The sequence below is a fragment of the Lolium perenne genome, chromosome 4 (assembly GCF_019359855.2).
Source record: "Lolium perenne isolate Kyuss_39 chromosome 4, Kyuss_2.0, whole genome shotgun sequence".
Lineage (NCBI taxonomy): Eukaryota > Viridiplantae > Streptophyta > Magnoliopsida > Poales > Poaceae > Lolium > Lolium perenne.
In genome coordinates this window covers 63732528-63753891 of record NC_067247.2, presented here as the reverse complement: position 1 = coordinate 63753891, position 21364 = coordinate 63732528, and the positions used below count along the sequence as shown (strand labels likewise).

Here is a 21364-nt window from a genome sequence, read left to right as displayed (position 1 = left end):
ACAAATAGCTTAAAAACTATTGTGGTATTGAATATGTACTTATGCACTTTATCTCTTATTAAGTTGCTCGTTGTGCGATAACCATGTTCACTGGGGACGCCATCAACTACTCTTTGTTGAATTTCATGTGAGTTGCTATGCATGTTCATCTTGTCTAAAGTAAGAGCGATCTACCACCTTATGGTTAGAGCATGCATATTGTTAGAGAAGAACATTGGGCCGCTAACTAAAGCCATGATCCATGGTGGAAGTTTCAGTTTTGGACAATATCCTCAATCTCATATGAGAAAATTAATTGTTGTTACATACTTATGCATAAAAGAGGAGTCCATTATCTGTTGTCTATGTTGTCCCGGTATGGATGTCTAAGTTGAGAATAATCAATAGCGAGAAATCCGATGCGAGCTTTCTCCTTAGACCTTTGTACAGGCAGCATAGAGGTACCCCTTTGTGACACTTGGTTAAAACATGTGCATTGCGATGATCCCGGTAGTCCAAGCTAATTAGGACAAGGTGCGGGCACTATTAGTATATTATGCATGAGGCTTGCAACTTGTAAGATATAATTTACATGATACATATGCTTTATTACTACCGTTGACAAAATTGTTTCTTGTTTTCAAAATCAAAGCTCTAGCACAAATATAGCAATCGATGCTTTCCTCTTTGAAGGACCATTCTTTTACTTTTATTGTTGAGTCAGTTCACCTATTTCTCTCCACCTCAAGAAGCAAAAACTTGTGTGAACTGTGCATTGATTCCTACATACTTGCATATTGCACTTATTATATTACTCTATGTTGACAATATCCATGAGATATACATGTTATAAGTTGAAAGCAACCGCTGAAACTTCATCTTCCTTTGTGTTGCTTCAATGCTTCTACTATGAATTATTGCTTTATGAGTTAACTCTTATGCAAGACTTATTGATGCTTGTCTTGAAGTACTATTCATGAAAAGTCTTTGCTATATGATTCATTTGTTTACTCATGTCATTTACATTGTTTTGATCGCTGCATTCACTACATATGCTTTACAAATAGTATGATTAAGGTTATGATGGCATGTCACTCCAGAAATTATCTTTGTTTATCGTTTACCTGCTCGGGACGAGCAGGAACTAAGCTTGGGGATGCTGATACGTCTCCGACGTATCGATAATTTCTTATGTTCTATGCCACATTATTGATGATATCTACATGTTTTATGCACACTTTATGTCATATTCGTGCATTTTCTGGAACTAACCTATTAACAAGATGCCGAAGTGCCGATTCTTGCTGTTTTCTGCTGTTTTTGGTTTCAGAAATCCTAGTAAGGAAATATTCTCGGAATTGGACGAAATCAACGCCCAGGGTCCTATTTTGCCACGAAGCTTCCAGAAGACCGAAGAGTCAACGAAGTGGGGCCACGAGGCGGCCAGACTACAGGGCGGCGCGGCCTAGGTCTTGGCCGCGCGGCCCTGTCATCTCGGCCCCTCGTGACGCCCCTTGACCTGCCCTTCCGCCTACAAATAGCCTTCGTCGCGAAATCCCCAGTACCGAGAGCCACGATACGGAAAACCTTCCAGAGACGCCGCCGCCGCCAATCCCATCTCGGGGGATTCAGGAGATCGCCTCCGGCACACTGCCGGAGAGGGGAATCATCTTCCGGAGGACTCTACACCGCCATGGTCGCCTCCGGAGTGATGTGTGAGTAGTCTACCCCTGGACTATGGGTCCATAGAAGTATCTAGATGGTTGTCTTCTCCCCATTGTGCTTAATTGTTGGTTCTTGTGAGCTGCCGAACATGATCAAGATCATCTATCTGTAATTCTATATGTTGCGTTTGTTGGGATCCGATGAATAGAGAATACTATGTTATGTTGATTATCAATTCATGTCTATGTGTTGTTTATGATCTTGCATGCTCTCCGTTATTAGTAGATGCTCTGGCCAAGTTGATGCTAGTAACTCCAAGAGGGAGTATTTATGCTCGATAGTGGGTTCATGTCTCCGTGAATCTGGGGGAGTGAGAGAAACCTCTAAGATTATGGATGTGCTGTTGCCACTAGGGATAAAACATTGGTGCTATGTTCGAGGATGTAGTTACTGATTACATTACGCGCAATACTTAATGCAATTGTCTGTTGTTAGCAACTTAATACTGGAGGTGGTTCGGATGATAACCTGAATGTGGACTTTTTAGGCATAGATGCATGCTGGATAGCGGTCTATGTACTTTGTCGTAATGCCCAATTAAATCTCACAATACTCATCATAATATGTATGTGCATGGTCATGCCCTCTCTATTTGTCAATTGCCCAACTGTAATTTGTTCACCCAACATGCTATTTATCTTATGGGAGAGACACCTCTAGTGAACTGTGGACCCCGGTCCAATTCTCTTTACTGAAATACAATCTACTGCAATATTGTTCTACTGTTTTCTGCAAACAATCATCATCCACACTATACATCTAATCCTTTGTTACAGCAAATCGGTGAGATTGACAACCTCGCTGTTTCGTTGGGGCAAAGTACTTGGTTTGTGTTGTGCAGGTTCCACGTTGGCGCCGGAATCCCTGGTGTTGCGCCGCACTACATCTCGCCGCCATCAACCTTCAACGTGCTTCTACTGGTTCGATAAACCTTGGTTTCATACTGAGGGAAAACTTGCCGCTGTACGCATCACACCTTGCTCTTGGGGTTCCCAACGGACGCGTGCTGTACGCGTATCACATGACATGCCAAAGTCTATGCCACGGTCTAAACAAGCTTACTTTTGCTCCACTATAAATATGAAACATTTTAATCGTATCCAATACCAATCAATTTATTTGAAACAACTCCCATAGATAATAATCAATAAAGACCAAAGATCTAATCATACCTTACTAAAGAAAACTAACAAGCTCTGAACAAAAAATGAGTGGAAAACCAAGAGCTAAACGCAGTACTAGCAAAAGAGAAAACTCGCAAAACAATAGGAGTGAAAACTAGAGTGTTCTATGAATTAAAACGGAGTCTGTTATTCTCGAAAACAAATATGATGGGATCAACCATATGCTACATCAAACAAAACAAAAGAAAACTAAAAAAATAAAGACGCTCCAAGGACAACACATAGCATATGAAGCAATAAAAATATAGCGTCTTGAAAGATGACCTGATACTTTGTTGATGAAGAAGGGGATGCATTGGGCATCCCCAAACTTTGACGATTGTAACTCTTGGATATTTATTGGAGTGACATGGTCATCCCCAAGCTTGATCTTTTGTCCATCCTTCATCTTATTTCATCATTCTTCTCTCCCTACACTTGAAAACTTCCTTCATACAATACTTCACACAATTCTCATTAGAAGCATTAGTGCAATCAAAATAACAAATCCACTTGGGTTCAGTTCTAACATATATTAAACATCCATTAAAACATTACCTACTGTAAAAACTTCTTCAAAAATCTCTTTCTCTCAAAAGAACTCAAAAAGAAAGAGATTAAGAGGCAAATGCAAATAGTGGAAGAAATCTGTCAAAACAGAACAACAGGTAAAGATCGATTTTTTCGAAACTCCTCAGTTTCTCAAATCGCAAAGTGCAAAACTAAAGAAAGTTAGATAATAACGTGGGTCATATGCGAAAAAATTATCATCTCAAAATTACGTTCTGGCTGGGAATACAATTGTTTTTGGTGATAGCACAGAATCTGTTTCAGGACAACAACTTCCCTAAATCTTACTTTCTTCCTATTAGAGGTTATTCTTGGCATAAAAACAAAATAAAAATAATAAGGAGACGTATTATAGAGGTAATAACTGCCAATACTCAACAAAATAAAAATTACAGAAATAAAACATGGGTTATCTCCTAAAAGTGCTTTTCTTTAACGCCTTTCAGCTAGGCGCAGAAAAAGAGTTCGCATCAAGTATTTTCAAGTGCGGAAGCATCAACATCATAAATGGTAGAAGCCTTACGTATACCTCTCTTACCTTTACTCTCTTTCTTAGGGAAAGAATGATAAGTGCCTTGTGGGGAGGTTAAAGTCATGATGCCCTTCCCCACATCTATTTTTGCTCCCAGGAGTTTTAGCAGAGATCGACCAAGTGTGATTTATCCCCTTCCTACACATTCAGTGACGAGATAATCAGTAGATACCATCCTTCCTAGGATTCTTAATGACTCATAAATATCTTTAGGCATAAGACATAATTCAGACATAATATCGCAATGAGCATAAAAAGTTTCACCATTTATATCAACTTTCACTGTAGGGAGCCAACTTGAGGGTCCATAATTTATTGAAACATAATCATAATTTTCACGGAGCAGATTATAACATTCTTTTAAGCAAGTTATACTTTCTCAAGAGTATTTAATCTAGCATAAATGCTCACAAGGGATGAATCACAATTACTAGGTGAGCTATATGTTGCAATCAACTTTTTATGGCGTTAAAAGCTTGATCTCCATCACAATGAAAGAAATCTCCCCCTACTACAGTATCCAAAGCATATCTATAACAAAGAACAAGACCAAAGTAAAAGCTACTCAGTAGCAGGCCTAGATTCATTTTAGGTTCAATTTTATCATAAGAATTATTAATTCTAGACCAAGCTTCTTTAAAACTCTCCTCACTCCCTTGTCTGAAAGTGAAGATCATTTTCTCCGGTGACATAGTAACATGACTAGAAATAAAAGCAACTTAAAATAGGAACTATTTTTTTTGTGTTTTTTATATATTGAAGCAAACAAAACAAAGTAAAATAAACTAAGAAAAATAATAACAAATTAAAGAGATTGGAGATGAGTGACTCCCCCTACAGAAATCCTCTTTCTCCCCGGCAACGGCGCCAGAAAATAGCTTGGCAGTTGTCGTGGGAGTTCACTTGGTTTTCACCACGCATCAACCACTATGAGACTACTCTTTCAGTTCCCCGGCAACGTCGTCAAAAATAGCCTTGATGAGCGCGGATTGCATACCGTTGGGGAACCCCAAGAGGAAGGTATGATGAGCACAGTAGCAAGTTTTTCCTCAGTAAGAAACCAAGGTTTTAATCAACCAGTTGGAGAAAAGCGTGACTTCTGAAGGTGTTGCTAGCTGACTTGTGGCACGACGCACTACCGGAGTCAGCAACAACGTGGAACATGCACACAACACAACCAAAATATTTTTCCCAACTTACAGTGAGGTTGTCAATCTCACCGGATTTGCTGAAAAGAAGGATTAACCGTATAGTGTGAAAAGAGATATTTGTTTGCAGTGAAATTAAAGAGAACAGTGTTTGCAGTAAGTAAACAGAACATGATGATTTTATCAGTGTAAAAGAAAGGACCGGGGTCCACAGGTGTCTCCCCATAAAGATAAATAGCATGCTGGATGAACAAATTACAGCTGGGTAATTGACAGAATAAAGACCATACATGACAAGATGATTACTATGAGATATTTTTTGGGCATTACAGCATAATACATAGACCGTAATCCAACCGCATCTATGAAAAATAATCCACCTTCAGGTTATCATCCGAACCCCTTCCAGTATTAAGTTGCAAGCAACAGATTATCGCGTTAAGCAATGTGTGTAAAGTAAACAATAGAATTACCCTTAGATAAAGCATTGTTGTTTTCTCCCTAGTAGCAACAACACATCTACAATCTTAGAAGTTATTGTCACTCTTCCAGATTATTAGAGGCATGAACCCACTATTGAGCATAAATACTCCCTCTTGGAGTTACAAACATTTACTTGGCCAAAGCATCTAGTAGCAACGGAGAGCATGCAAGATCATAAATAACATTTGACAAGTATATAATCGATCTCAACATAGTATTTAATATTCATCGGATCCCAGCAAACACAACATGTAGCATTACTTAAAATATGATTTTGATCATGATAGGTAGCTCACAAGATCTTGAAGCATAAATTGGAGAAGACAACCATCTATCTACTGCTATGGACCCATAGTCCAGAGATGAACTACTCACCCATCACTTCGGAGGAGGGCATGGCGATGTAGAGGCCTCCGGTGATGATCTCCCTCTCCAGCAGGGTGCCGGGAAGAGCTACAGAACCCTCCCGAGCTAGTTTCGTCGATGGTGGCCACGACGGAACTTTTCATGGATGGAAGCTCAGATGTTTAGGTTTTTCACGAGATCGTGATGGCCGCGCCATGGCCTGGTGTGGCCAGCCTGTGGCGCATCTTCGTCTCTCCTCTGAACTCCGTCTTTGTTACGGAAAAATAAGAACTTCGGCTTTTGTTTCGTCCAATTCCGAGAATATTTCCTGTACAACTTTTCTGAAATACAAAACAACAGAAAAAGGTAACTGGCACTGTGGCATCTTGTCAATAGATTACTGCCAGAAAATGTATAAAAGTGCAACGAAATGTACGCAAAACATATATAAATTGGTGTAAAACAAGCATGGAGCATCAAAAATTATAGATACATTTGCAACATATCATGTGGTTCTCAACAATGCTCCACAAAACTGTAGGATGATTCACCATGATATACAACATGAGCTGATAAAATGTTGTGCATAATTGACTACTAAACTAGTCATCGAAGAACTTTATGGTGGTCATTTTGCAATACTTGCAGATGAGTATAGTGATGTGTATCAGAATGAGCAGTTGGCTGTTTGTTTGCGTTATGTTGATAAGAAAGGAATGGCAGTTGTTAGATTTCTTGGTCTTGCTCATGTTGAAGATACCGCCTCTTTGACACTTAAAGCTGCAATTGCGCAAATGCTTATGAACTACAATTTAACCTTTGCAATGGTCCGTGGGAATGATGTGATGGAGCTAGTAACATGAAAGGTAATGCTAATGGTCTGAAAAAATTAATTATGGATGAGTCCCCTTCTACCTATTATGTTCATTGTTTTGCCCATCAACTATAGTTAACTCTTGTAGATGTTGCTAAGGAGAGTGGTGATTGTACTTGGTTCTTTTAGCAGCTTGCTTATTTATTAAATTCTCTTGGCATGTCTTGTAAAAATATGAGAATGCTTCGAATAGCTCAGGCTGAGGAGCTGATTGATGCATTGGAATTGGGAGAGGTGGAAACAGGAAGTGGGCAGAATCAGGAGATGGTTTTGGCAAGGGCCATGTGATACACGTTGGGGATCTCACTTCAGAACCGTGAACAATGTCATCTCTATGTATGGTGCAATACGACACGTTCTCAACAGGATTGGAAAAGAGTACCACGGTGCAGAGGCCATAGCAGCTCTAACCGTACTGACATCATTTCGGTCATTTGAGTTTGTTTCCATGGCACACTTGATGCAAGAAATATTTGGATACATAGATGAACTGAGCAGAGCTTTGGAAAGGAAAGACCAAGATACAGTTAATGCTACTGAGCTTGTTGATCTCACAAAGTACCACTTGGAGGACTTGAGGTCTGATCCTAGATGGGATCATTTTCTTTTGAAGGTAACATCTTTCTGTACAAATCATAAGATGAAAGTTGTTGATATGGATGGTCCTTACTATCCCGTTGGGCGACCTAGAAGGGGTTTCTATAATAAAAGCAATCAATTTCCATCGCTTCCATGTTGATATGTATGTGGGTGTCATTGATAGGCAACTTTCGGAGTTGAATAACAGATTTGATGAGGTAAACATGGATCTACTTTCTTGCATGGCAGCATTCGGTCCATTTCATTCATTTGCTGCTTATGATCAAAAGAAGTTTGTTAGGCTTGCTACAGAGTTTTATGCTAATTATTTCACAAGTGATGAACTGGCAAGACTTCCATGGCAGTTGGACATGTATATTAGTCATGTGCAGATATGAAAGGTTTAAAAATTTGAAGAATCTGAATGAACTTTCAGTTAAGACTGTCGAGGCAAACTTCCATGAGCAGTATTATATTGTTTACAAGCTTCTTAAGTTGGTGTTGCTTCTACCAGTAGCTACTGCTTGTGTTCAAAGGGTTCGCTCCTCAATGAACTACGTGAAGAATAAGCAAATGAACAAGATGGGTGATGAGTACTTGAATAATTGTATGGTTATATTTATTGAGAGGGAGTTCTTTAATGAAGTTACGAACGAGGATATCATCAATCTTTTCCAACAAGACGATTGCAAAGTTATTTTGTAATTTGATCAATTCTTCAAGCAAGAGGTAATGCCTCAATGCTGAATTTTTATTGTACCTATTGGTACTTTGTATTTTCTCTTATTGATTGCTACTTGATTGAATTTTTTGTTATCATATACAACACTCCTCTGATATACAGTGGTATGCTACTACTATCAATTGTTATAGTTTACATATTGCATTTAGAAAGAAAAAAATACAATGAATACCCAGGCTCCAATTCATGGAGCCACCACTGTCGGAGGCATGCGATTACCTAAGGACGGACGAGATAATGTCATTTTTTTGGTTTTTTTTCACTGGTCTGGTCATCTCCCAAGACAATGAGTGGCCTCTCAAACTAATCCCAAATTTAAGATTCATCTAGACAAGTTTGGACAAATGTGGCTTGGGAGACCGCTTGGAGCCTCTCTTTTTTTGCTAGGCGGGTGGTTTTCGACATTTGAGAGGTGGGTTAAGAGGTACCCTTGGATATGCCATAATTGGCATACCGGAAAGACTTTACAAGGTTTTTAACGATTTAATGTGAATTTGATATTGTAACGGTGCTATGTAATTATGATATACTACATTGGTACTTCGATGCTAAAATTAATTTTATAAAATATATGATTTCTCTAGAGATGAAAGCTGATAATAAACAAAGGGTACTACGTGGAAATAAATAAAGCAAAAGAGGAATGCAAAGAAAATATAGTGACACGCGAACATGAAAGCAAATGTTCGCAAAAGTCCTTTTTGTATTCCATAATTCTTAGGTGTTTTCATTTTTCTGCAAAACTAACGGAAGAGATTCCACGCCTTTTTTATCGCTAGGTTTAATTATTACTCCAGTTAAATTCAAAATGTTAACTGTGCATATCTATTTTGTGCCACATTTTTTAGGGAATATTTTGGACCATATTGAATGTGATAAGTAAAATAAATAGTTCATGTAGTCACATGGCGTTAGGTAAACTTCTATATATGCAAATTTGTATCATTTTGATGCAGAGGATAGGGTTTCCACCTCCTCATCCAGAAAGCTACACTATATATGAATACGAAGGTTCACCCCGGTTATACAGGACCCACACTTGGAGTAGAAAAACGCTCACGACTCTCCCAGGGGGTGGCTCGGTCAAAACCCTAGTGACCACCACCCGCACCCCTAAGAATTATGGATCGGACTTGCTCTATGGGTGAAAATTCAAGATCTGACCTTAATTGGTTGTGCTTGGCAATGATCTTCCTAAAGGGATTCTCTTGAGATCGCGGACTCCGTTGGTAATGGTTTGTGTTGTCTTCTTCTTCTTCTTCTTCTTTTTTTGTAGCAGGGCTATGTGCATCAGTGTATATGTAATGTCTTTAGGATATTTCTTCGTTGCAGATGTCAGATGTAATTGGTAGCTTCACAACGTTGATATATTTTCTTTGTAAAAAATGAAGGACCAAGGCTGACGTCCATTCGGATCAGTTATCAGCGCACACATCTTCTAGTCAGATGCATGGAACATGCAAACTAATTTCACAAACTTAACCATCTCAAGAAGCAAAGCTATGTTAATCCCAACGAATGCTCTAACAATTTATTAGAAGTGGGTAGCGATCCAGGTATAAAATTAAACGCGCTTAATTAAACCTACTACGATTAAGTTAGTACTATCTTTGTCAATGCTGATGAAGTTAGTTTTGTTTGATCTCTAGAAGGACGGAGAATCTGCATCCGTCTAGTTAGTCAAGCCATTAGTAGGATATTATCATAAGATTATCATCAACAACTAATGCTAGCTATCTAGGCTCGCTCAACTGGACTGTAGCGTTGGAAGGGACGATAGTAAGACGTTGATGCAAGTGGGCCCGACAAGCATCTTATTGCACCTAACTTGTTCTGCACGAAACCACCATTCATGTCCCTATTGTGTTGGCTTTGTGTAAACTTATCTTTTATACAAGTCATAGAAACGAGACCGAGAGGTAATTTCAGTTCACATTCTCTTTAGTTTGCTTGATATTATTGATCTCATTGATAGGAAGTATTGCAATCTTACATTCAACCATACCTACAAACATAAATAATACTGTAATTTTTAAGAGCTTCCTAACTCCAACCCAAAACTCAAGCCTTTTTAGATTCTTTGCCGGTGAAACATCACGAAGCTTTACCATCTACTTCCGCTGAACGGAGGGAGCATAATATAAGAATTACTAGAATCTTAAATACTAAATAAATATATTACATGCAAGATCGATTCAATGTGCCTTTACTAATATTGTTCAAAGTTAGCCATATCCACTACATCAAGAATTATTGGGCATATAAACCTGGCATTTATTGTGTTTCTGAAGAAAATGAGTTTGAAGAAATGAAAGGTAATGTCCTTGACTATGTTCTTTTTTTACCTGGAACACCTTGCACTCCATTAACTTGTGGACTCGGCCATATCGTCATCTACTGCATATGGGTTATGTCATTCGGAAGATCGGTCAACCGCAGAGCATGGTTGCCAAAGATCTCCCTAGCACCAAAGTTTGCCAGCACACGCGCTTCTTCTATTTAGGATTTTGGAAACTTTTCAATTTAAATTTTGGTGACATGTACACATCCACTCGACATACCTACATTTTGGATCTATGAAGTATAACTATTTTTATATGAGGCAACGTATTTGCACAAAAAACCTAATGGTCAAAATATCACATTGAAGACTATATTAATGTGTGGAAAACTTACATTTTTGTTCAGTGGATGTGTACATATGTCTCCTTCATATAAATAATAATATAGAACTTCATATTTTTTTTCTCTAAGTAGCTGCTACCGTCATTTATGAATTAAGAAATGTAAGGTGGACCTCACGGCTGACATGCATGTGAGGCTAGTACGTACGTGACGCCACCTCTCAATTAATGTGTGCATACGCCTAGGACTAATGCACTTCCACAATTTGCACTCTATCCATATCCTACTAAATAAATAAAAAAGGACACTTTTTCGCACGATTTTTTACATACAACTTCAATCATTATTATATAAAAAAATTATATGTGTTCAGAATGTATAAATCGTGTTGTTGCATTTTTCTTCTAAATTTCTTTCATTTCATATATATTTATATAAATTTTGTAGAAACATTATAAGTATAAATTACAGTCAAAGTCATATGTTGTTTACCCGTGGAATTTAAGGGCACATTATATTTGTGGACAGAGGGAGTACAACACGTAAGATGTCCGCATTGGTAAACTTGCTCATATATCGGCCAAGATGCTTAGATGAATTTGTAAGAAATATCATAAGTAGGGATATACCAGTACAATTAGTGTAGGTTACTCTCGAGAACTTATTTGCAGCAATAAAATGCCAAGTGGATGTTTAATGTCTTGGCAAGTACAGGTACAAATTAACAATATGGAGCAAGTACATGTGAGTACTCCTCCTACATATAATACTTCCTCTGTTCTAATGAATAAGTCTAAATTTAGTTAAAATTAAGTTAAGGCTCTCTTCTTTTTGAAATGCATCTTACATATATTTTAAAATTTTGAAAAATTGAAATAAAAAATTCACACGTACATCTTCACGTGCTACGCGCTCACGAAGTTGTTTCAGAAAAAATCGACTTGTCACGTGGCCTGTATAAAAAAGATAAAATTCAGAGCTGAGAATAAGGCTATTCACAAGATAATTTTTTCTATTTTTTACGTAGGCCACAAAAATATTGGTTTTTCATGAAACTTGGTGAACTCACATATATTATGGAGATGTCATGTAGAAATTTTTTAATTTTTTTTGACACTTTCAAATATAACTTATTGGTAGAGCGAGCATATGCACCGGGAGCCGAATTAAATTTCTGGTTAACTACATCTAAGTTTGTCAAATGTTATATATAGACATAAATATAAACACTTAGGATACCAAATCAATAGCAATAGATTGATGATAAAATACATTTAATATTAAGATGTTAATATACATTTATTTTTTCGATAAAGGGAATATATTAATATCAAAAAGATACCAATTACACCCAGCCTCTGCAACAACGCACCACCCTAATGGCACTACGGATGCACACAGCCAAAAAAAGGAAAAGAAAACTAAGAAACAAAAGTCCTGCTACAGTATCTCGGACCTAACAACAGCAGTACATCCACCGCCAAGACAACACCTGAATTACAGACTCTCCAAAAATTAAGATGTTAATATACTTTTATATTCGGTCAAATTTACTACGATTTGACTCTTGACAAAATTTATCCCATCGGAAACGGAGGTAGTACGATTGATGTGTATTGTATGCGATCAATTATTAACGTTGTAGCTTGGAGTATTAAACACTGATCGGCCCGTACTTAGCATGTCCGACGAGCCACATTTCTAGCCGTTCGTTTCCTTGTTCTTACCACACATGCTGGTGCTATATCTATCACCAACTTGCCAATGCTACGGACGGGGCTAGCTAGCTATCGATGCTACGTGCTGCGGTGATGGACATCCGGATCGAGACGGCTGGAGACGTTACGGTTTACCGTATGGAATAGGATCAACTGGATCTATCTACTTGCTTTTTGCAGTGAGTCAGTGACTGATCATGGTATCAATTCTTCAGAGTAGAATTTCAGAATCGCTGAGACTGGGGGGAGAGAGGAAAAGCTGCATGAGCAAGCGACGACTATGCTATTTTCTTTACCACTATAGAGTGGGGCGCGTGAACAGACAAATCCAACGGGCCCTTTTCGCTTTTGCGCCCTAAAAAGGCAGAGACGACGTCGTCGTCGGTAGATGGTCGATCGGCGTGGTCCATAGAAGTTGATCGATCGATCTCGTTATCGATCTTGTAACATATTGTATATGAACGCATTTGTTAGTTTATCCTATCCTTGACCGTTTCCATCATTCTGATATCCCTTCCTTGTCATCCGGGAGAGAACATGGCCGTGATCTTGGAGATAGAATATGTCACTACACACTAGAGACGACCCGGCACGTCGAGGGTAGTTAGTGGAGAATCTGGAGATGTCATGCTAGCACTTTCCTCCTCTTTTCCCTGGCCAACAGAATCAGACCTGTATCGCCAAGTAAAGGAAAACGCAGAAATGACGACTGGCGACTACTTGACGAAGATCTAATCCGCTCAGTCTTTCGAAGGTGCCTCGTAGGGATAGAGTGTGCGTGTGTGTGTTCATATGGGTGCACGTAAATAAAAGTGGGCCTGCTATTTGCGCAGCCCAAACTTTTGTATTGCACATTTCAAGAAGTTGGGCTCGAGCTGGGTGTAGCCCAAAGTTCTGCCCAGCTAGAGGTCTTTTTTTCTCAAAGAAAAAGCTAGAGGTTTTTTCCCTTTTTCTTTTTCTTTGTTTTGTTTTCTTTTAAGATTCAAACATGTTTAAATTTGAAAAATCTGCATATCTTTTAAATAAATTTAAGAAATGTTCAAATTCAAAAAGTTTAAACTAAAAATGTTCAAATTTCTAAATTGTGCAGATTTTAAATTCTGAAATTGTTTAAAATTTTAAAATATTCAAATTTGTTCGAATTTAAAAATGTTACATTTAAAAAAATCAAATTATAAAACCTTTAAATTTAAAAAGTATTCAGGATTAACAAATGTTTACATTTTGAAGAATATCGAATTTTTGGAAAAATATTTTGAAAAATGAAATAGAAATGGATGGAGTGGAAGTTGTGGCGATGGCGGCCACTCCCACTACCTCACCTTGGGGATCTTCTTCTTCGTCTGCGGAGTCGATCATACTCTTCATGATCCACTAAATCCCTTGATGTTTACTACTTGTTGGCAAAGTTCTTGCCCTTTTCCCCAAAAGGATCTTACAGCATGGGCCATGTGCCTGTGGTAGTCATACTTGGTATCCTCGGGACACCACTCATGGTCTTCTTCTCTTCTATCATGTTCATGATCCACCACCTTGAACTTCAAATCTAGATTGCCCTTGCGAGCTACATGGGCACGATCGACAACTTCATCCGCATTCTTCTTGCGATGGTCATGGCAATGGTCTCACTTAACACATCATGCGAGGTCATTTGATTAGAGTTTGACCTAGCCTTGATTGAGTTTAAACTTGTTTCTTCATAGAGTAAAATGACATTGATGAACTTCCTCTTAACCCATCTATCATCCGCATAGGAGGAGCCAAAATCCCTCATGGTCACAACAAGAGCGGTGAGCTGACGGTACATGTCCCTAGCGGATTCTCCTTCATTCATGAAAAGCACCCGTCTTCGGTGTTGACCTCATCAAAATTGGATCTTTGAATGCTCTCACTCCCAGCCAATAGATCAAAATGAGATGATCCCAAGCTTATTTTGTTATGATGTGAGAGTAAGGATATGTGACATTTCTTTTGGAGTCACGGCCTTATGAATCATGTACAAGGCGATGGCATTGAGTTGCTTTTACACCACCTCTCTTTGAGTTGGGTTGTTTGGATTATGTGGCTTGAAACATTATTCAATAATTCTCAACAACTCAATGAAGAGCTATTAATATGAGAGTGCATGAAAAATTTCCAATTACTGAAACTTGATGCATCTAGAATGGGTGGGGAGCCTTGTGGAACTATATGAGGCATGGGAATGTGTGGATCCGGTGAGTAGCAAATGAAAGGATGGGATGTCGCCTAGAGGGGGTGAATAGGCGATTTACAAAATTATACAAATTTGGCTTGTAAGAATGTTGAATGAACCTAGCTAGCGTTTATTTTACAAGCACAAAACCTAAATATGCTAGGATCACCTAAGTGCAACAACAACTAAAGATAAGAAAGGCACAAGATATATGGAGCAAAAGTGATAAGCAAAATATAAATATTTCAAGCACAATGGCTATCATAAAGAAAGTAAAATCGGGTTTAGAGATAACCGCGGCACACAGAGACGAAGATGTGTTCTCGTGTTCCCTCACACAAAGTGAGGTACGTAACATTGGATAGATGCGGGCTACCATGAAGTTCTCCCAAACGCCACAAAGGCTCTTCTTCTTCTACAAGACAATTTCACGAAGGACAAAGGCCTTTCTCTTATAGCTAGTTTTTCCTCCACTACGGAGATGGCAAGCTCCACAACCACTTCACAAGCTCCACGAAGGAGAAGCCCGGGCCTCTTCACAATCTTCCACAAAGAGGTCACTGATGGTGCTCCGGTGATGGCGCCAGACAATCTTGTTGGTATTTGTTGTGGAGGCGGTTGGGAAACCCCAAGAGGAAGGTGTGATGAGCACAGCAGCAAGTTTTCCCTCGGTACGAAACCAAGGTTTAATCGACCAGTAGAAGAAATGTGTGACTTCTAAAGGTGTTGCTAGCTGACTAGTGGCAGGGCGCACTACCGGCGTCAGCAACAACGTGGAACCTACATACAACACAACCAAAGTATTTTGCCCCAACTTACAGTAAGGTTGTCGATCTCACCGGTTTGCTAAACACAAAGGATTAAACGTATCGAGTGGAAAGAGATATTTGCAGAAAGTAAACGGAACAGGATTGCAGTAGATGAATTTATCAATGTAAAGGAAGCAGGACCGGGGTCCATAGTTCACTAGAGGTGTCTTGATACGTCCAAAACGTATCTACTTTCCCGAACACTTTTGCTATTGTTTTGCCTCTAATTTGTGTATTTTGGATGCAACTAACACGGACTAACGCTGTTTTCAGCAGAACTGTTCTGGTGTCTCGTTTTTGCGCAGAAATCCAACTTTCGGGAAAATCCTCGGAATTTATGCAAAAGGCCCTATTTTCCCAGAATACTGACGGAGCCAGAAGGACAAGTAAGGTGGAGGCCCGAGGGCCCCACACCATAAGGCGGTGCGGCCTAGGGGGGGCCCACGCGGCCCTATGGTGTGGCCCCCTCGGCCGGCCTCCGACGCCCTCCTTCGGACTATATAACGCCTTCGACCTAAAAACGTACGGAAGAGAAGTCGAAATCGCCAGAAAGCCTCCAGAACGCCGCCACATCGCGAAACTCCATCTCGGGAGCCAGAAGTCTCCGTTCTGGCACTCCGCCGGGACGGGGAATTGGAGGAGATCATCGCCATCATCACCGCCAACGCCTCTCCATCAACCAGCCATGTTTCCCCCATCCATGTGTGAGTAATTCCCCCGCTGTAGGCCGAAGGGGATGGTAGGGATTGGATGAGATTGGTCATGTAATAGCATAAGATTGTTAGGGCATAGTGCCGTGTCCGTAATTGGTACTTTGATGATATTGTTGCAACTTGTTATGCTTAATGCTTGTCACTAGGGCCCGAGTGCCATGATCTCAGATCTGAACATGTTATTGTTTCATCATGATATTCATTGTTTATTGATCTTACCTGCAAGTTGTATACACATGTCGCTGTCTGGAACCGATGGCCCCGAAGTGATAGAAATCGGGACAACCGGAGGGAATGGTAGCGATGTGAGGATCACATGTGTTCACGGAGTGTTAATGCTTTGCTCCGGTACTCTATTAAAAGGAGTACCTTAATATCCAGTAGTTTTCCTTGAGGCCCGGCTGCCACCGGCTGGTAGGACAAAAGATGTTGTGCAAGTTTCTCATTGCGAGCACGTACGACTATAATTGGAACACATGCCTATTGATTGCTTTGTACTTGGACACCGTTTTATTATTATCTGCAAATGCCCTGCTATGATTGTTACCTGAGTTTCTCTCATCCATGCAACGCCCGTCATCTGTCCCCGTGCCTACAGTATTTTAATCCTGCTGTTTACTATAATCAGTACTGCTGTCTTTGTTACTCTGCTGCTGTTATTTCACTACTACTACTGCTATAAAACTGTTACTACTGATAAACTCTTGCGAGCAAGTCTGTTTCCAGGTGCAGCTGAATTGACAACTCCGATGTTAAGGCTTCCAAGTGTTCTTTGTCTCCCCTTGTGTCGAATCAATAAATTGGGTTATACTACCCTTGAAGACTGCTGCGATCCCCTATACTTGTGGGTTATCAAGACCGTTTTCTGGCGCCGTTGCCGGGTGATGTCTACGCCCCCCTCCTTTTCCTGTAGACAGTGTTGGGCCTCCAAGAGCAGAGGTTTGTAGAACAGCAGCAAGTTTTCCCTTAAGTGGATCACCCAAGGTTTATCGAACTCAGGGAGGAAGAGGTCAAAGATATCCCTCTCATGCAACCCTGCAACCACAAAGCAAGAAGTCTCTTGTGTCCCCAACACACCTAATAGGTGCACTAGTTCGGCGAAGAGATAGTGAAATACAGGTGGTATGAATAAGTATGAGCAGTAGCAACGGCACCAGAAAAGTGCTTTGCCCAGGACAGTAAACAAGCAGTAGTAACGCAGCAGTAGTAACGCAGTAAAACAGTAAACAAGCAGCAATAGCAGTATTTAGGAACAAGGCCTAGGGATCATACTTTCACTAGTGGACACTCTCAACATTGATCACATAACAGAATAGATAAATGCATACTCTACACTCTCTTGTTGGATGATGAACACATTGCGTAGGATTACACGAACCCTCAATGCCGGAGTTAACAAGCTCCACAATTCAATGTTCATATTTAAATAACCTTAGAGTGTAAGATAGATCAACACAACTAAACCAAGTACTAACGTAGCATGCACACTGTCACCTTCACGCTAAGAAAGGAGGAATAGATCACATCAATACCATCATAGCAATAGTTAACTTCATAATCTATAAGAGATCATAATCATAGCATACGCCAAGTACTAACACGGATGCACACACTATCACCATTACACCGTGTAGGAGGAATAGACTACTTTAATAACATCACTAGAGTAGCACATAGATGAATAGTGATACAAAACTCATATGAATCTCAATCATGTAAAGCAGCTCATGGGATTATTGTATTGAGGTACATGGGAGAGATGAACCACATAGCTACCGGTACAGCCCCGAGCCTCGATGGAGAACTACTCCCTCCTCATGGGAGACAGCAGCGGTGATGAAGATGGCGGTGGTGTCGATGGAGGAGCCTTCCGGGGGCACTTCCCCGTCCCGGCGGCGTGCCGAAACAGAGACTCCTGTCCCCCAGATCTTGGCTTCGCGATGGCGGCGGCTCTGGAAGGTTTCTCGTACCGTGGCTTTTTTTCGTATCGAGGTTTTAGGTCCAGGGGCTTTATATAGGCGAAGAGGCGGCGTCAGAAGGTCGAAGGGGCGCCGACACTATAGGGCGGCGCGGCCAGGGCCTGGGCCGCGCCGGCCTATGGTCTGGGGGCCCAGTGCCCCCTCTCTGGCGGTTCTCGTGTGTTCTGGATGCTTCCGGGCAAAATAGGAACCTGAGTGTTGATTTCGTCCGATTCCGAGAATATTTCGTTACTAGGATTTCTGAAACCAAAAACAGCAGAAAATAGCAACTGGCACTTCGGCATCTTGTTAATAGGTTAGTTCCAGAAAATGCACGAATATGACATAAAATGTGCATATAACATGTAGATATCATCAATAATGTGGCATGGAACATAAGAAATTATCGATACGTCGGAGACGTATCAGCATCCCCAAGCTTAGTTTCTGCTCGTCCCGAGCAGGTAAACGATAAACAAAGATAATTTCTGGAGTGACATGCCATCATAAACTTGATCATATTGTAAACATATGTAATGAATGCAGCGATCAAAACAATGTATATGACATGAGTAAACAAGTGAATCATACAGCAAAGACTTTTCATGAATAGTACTTAAAGACAAGCATCAATAAGTCTTGCATAAGAGTTAACTCATAAAGCAATAATTCATAGTAAAGCATTGAAGCAACACAATGGAAGATTAAGTTTCAGCGGTTGCTTTCAACTTGTAACAAGTATATCTCATGGATAGTTGTCAACATAGAGTAATATAACAAATGCAATATGCAAGTATGTAGGAATCAATGCACAGTTCACACAAGTGTTTGCTTCTTGAGATGGAGAGAAATAGGTGAACTGACTCAACATAAAAGTAAAAGAATGGTCCTTCAAAGAGGAAAGCATCGATTGCTATATTTGTGCTAGAGCTTTGATTTTGAAAACAAGAAACAATTTTGTCAACGGTAGTAATAAAGCATATGTATCATGTAAATTATATCTTACAAGTTGCAAGCCTCATGCATAGTATACTAATAGTGCCCGCACCTTGTCCTAATTAGCTTGGACTACCGGGATTATCGCAATGCACATGTTTTAACCAAGTATCACAAAGGGGTACCTCTATGCCACTTTGTACAAAGGTCTAAGGAGAAAGCTCGCATTGGATTTCTCGCTATTGATTATTCTCAACTTAGACATCCATACCGGGACAACATAGACAACAGATAATGGACTCCTCTTTTATGCATAAGCATGTAGCAACAATTAATTTTCTCATATGAGATTGAGGATATATGTCCAAAACTGAAACTTCCACCATGGATCATGGCTTTAGTTAGCGGCCCAATGTTCTTCTCTAACAATATGCACGCTCTAACCATAAGGTGGTAGATCGCCCTTACTTCAGACAAGACGAACATGCATAGCAATTCACATGATATTCAACAAAGAGTAGTTGATGGCGTCCCCAGGAACATGGTTATCGCACAACGAGCAACTTAATAAGAGATAAAGTGCATAAGTACATATTCAATACCACAATAGTTTTTAAGCTATTTGTCCCATGAGCTATATATTGTAAAGGTGAAGAATGGAAATTTAAAGGTAGCACTCAAGCAATTTACTTTGGAATGGCGGAGAAATACCATGTAGTAGGTAGGTATGGTGGACACAAATGGCATAGTGGTTGGCTCAAGTATTTTGGATGCACGAGAAGTATTCCCTCTCGATACAGGGTTTAGGCTAGCAAGGCTATTTGAAACAAACACAAGGATGAACCGGTGCAGCAAAACTCACATAAAAGACATATTGTAAACATTATAAGAATCTACGCCGTCTTCCTTGTTGTTCAAAACTCAATACTAGATATTATCTAGACTTTAGAGAGACCAAATATGCAAACCAAATTAGCAAGCTCTAGGTATTTCTTCATTAATGGGTGCAAAGTATATGATGCAAGAGCTTAAACATGAGCACAACAATTGTCAAGTATCACATTATCCAAGACATTATAGCAATTACTACATGTATCATTTTCCAATTCCAACCATATAACAATTTAGCGAAGAAGAAACTTCGCCATGAATATTATGAGTAGAGCCTAAGGACATATTTGTCCATATGCAACAGCGGAGCGTGTCTCTCTCCCATACAGTGAATGCTAGGATCCATTTATTCAAGCAAAAACAAAAACAAAAACAAACCGACGCTCCAAGCAAAGCACATAAGATGTGACGGAATAAAAATATAGTTTCAGGGGAGGAACCTGATAATGTTGTCGATGAAGAAGGGGATGCCTTGGGCATTCCCAAGCTTAGACGCTTGAGTCTTCTTAGAATATGCAGGGGTGAACCACCGGGGCATCCCCAAGCTTAGAGCTTTCACTCTCCTTGATCATATTGCATCATACTCCTCTCTTGATCCTTGAAAACTTCCTCCACACCAAACTTAGAACAACTCATTGGAGGGTTAGTGCACAATCAAAATATACATGTTCAGAGGTGACATAATCATTCTTAACACTTCTGGACATTGCACAAAGCTACTGAAAGTCAATGGAATCAAAATATCCATCGAACATAACAAAACTGGCAATGCGAAATAAAAGGCAGAATCTGTCAAAACAGAACAGTTCGTATTGACGAATTTTATCGAGGCAACAGACTTGCTCAAATTAAAATTCTCAAATTGAATGAAAGTTGCGTACATATCTGAGGATCACTCACGTAAATTGGCATAATTTTCTGAGTTACCTACAGAGAATTTTGCCCAGATTCGTGACAGCAAAGAAATCTGTTTCTGCGCAGTAATCCAAATCTAGTATCAACCTTGCTATCAAAGACTTTACTTGGCACAACAAAACACAAAACTAAGATAAGGAGAGGTTGCTACAATAGTAAACAACTTCCAAGACACAAAATAAAAAACAAAGTACTGTAGCAAAACAACACATGGGTTATCTCCCAAGAAGTTCTTTCTTTATAGCCATTAAGATGGGCTCAGCAGTTTTAATGATGCACTCGCAATAAATAGTATTTGAAGCAAAAGAGAGCATCAAGAGGCAAATGCAAAACACATTTAAGTCTAACATGCTTCCTATGCATAGGAATCTTGTAAATAAACAAGTTCATGAAGAGCAAAGTAACAAGCATAGGAAGATAGAACAAGTGTAGCTTCAAAAATTTCAGCACATAGAGAGGTGTTTT

At 39.7% G+C, this 21364-nt stretch overlaps 1 pseudogene; it reads left to right on the top strand.

Annotated features, from left to right (window-relative positions):
• The window catches only part of LOC139838976 (uncharacterized), an 83019-nt pseudogene that overhangs the window by 30188 nt on the left and 31467 nt on the right, over positions 1-21364 (top strand).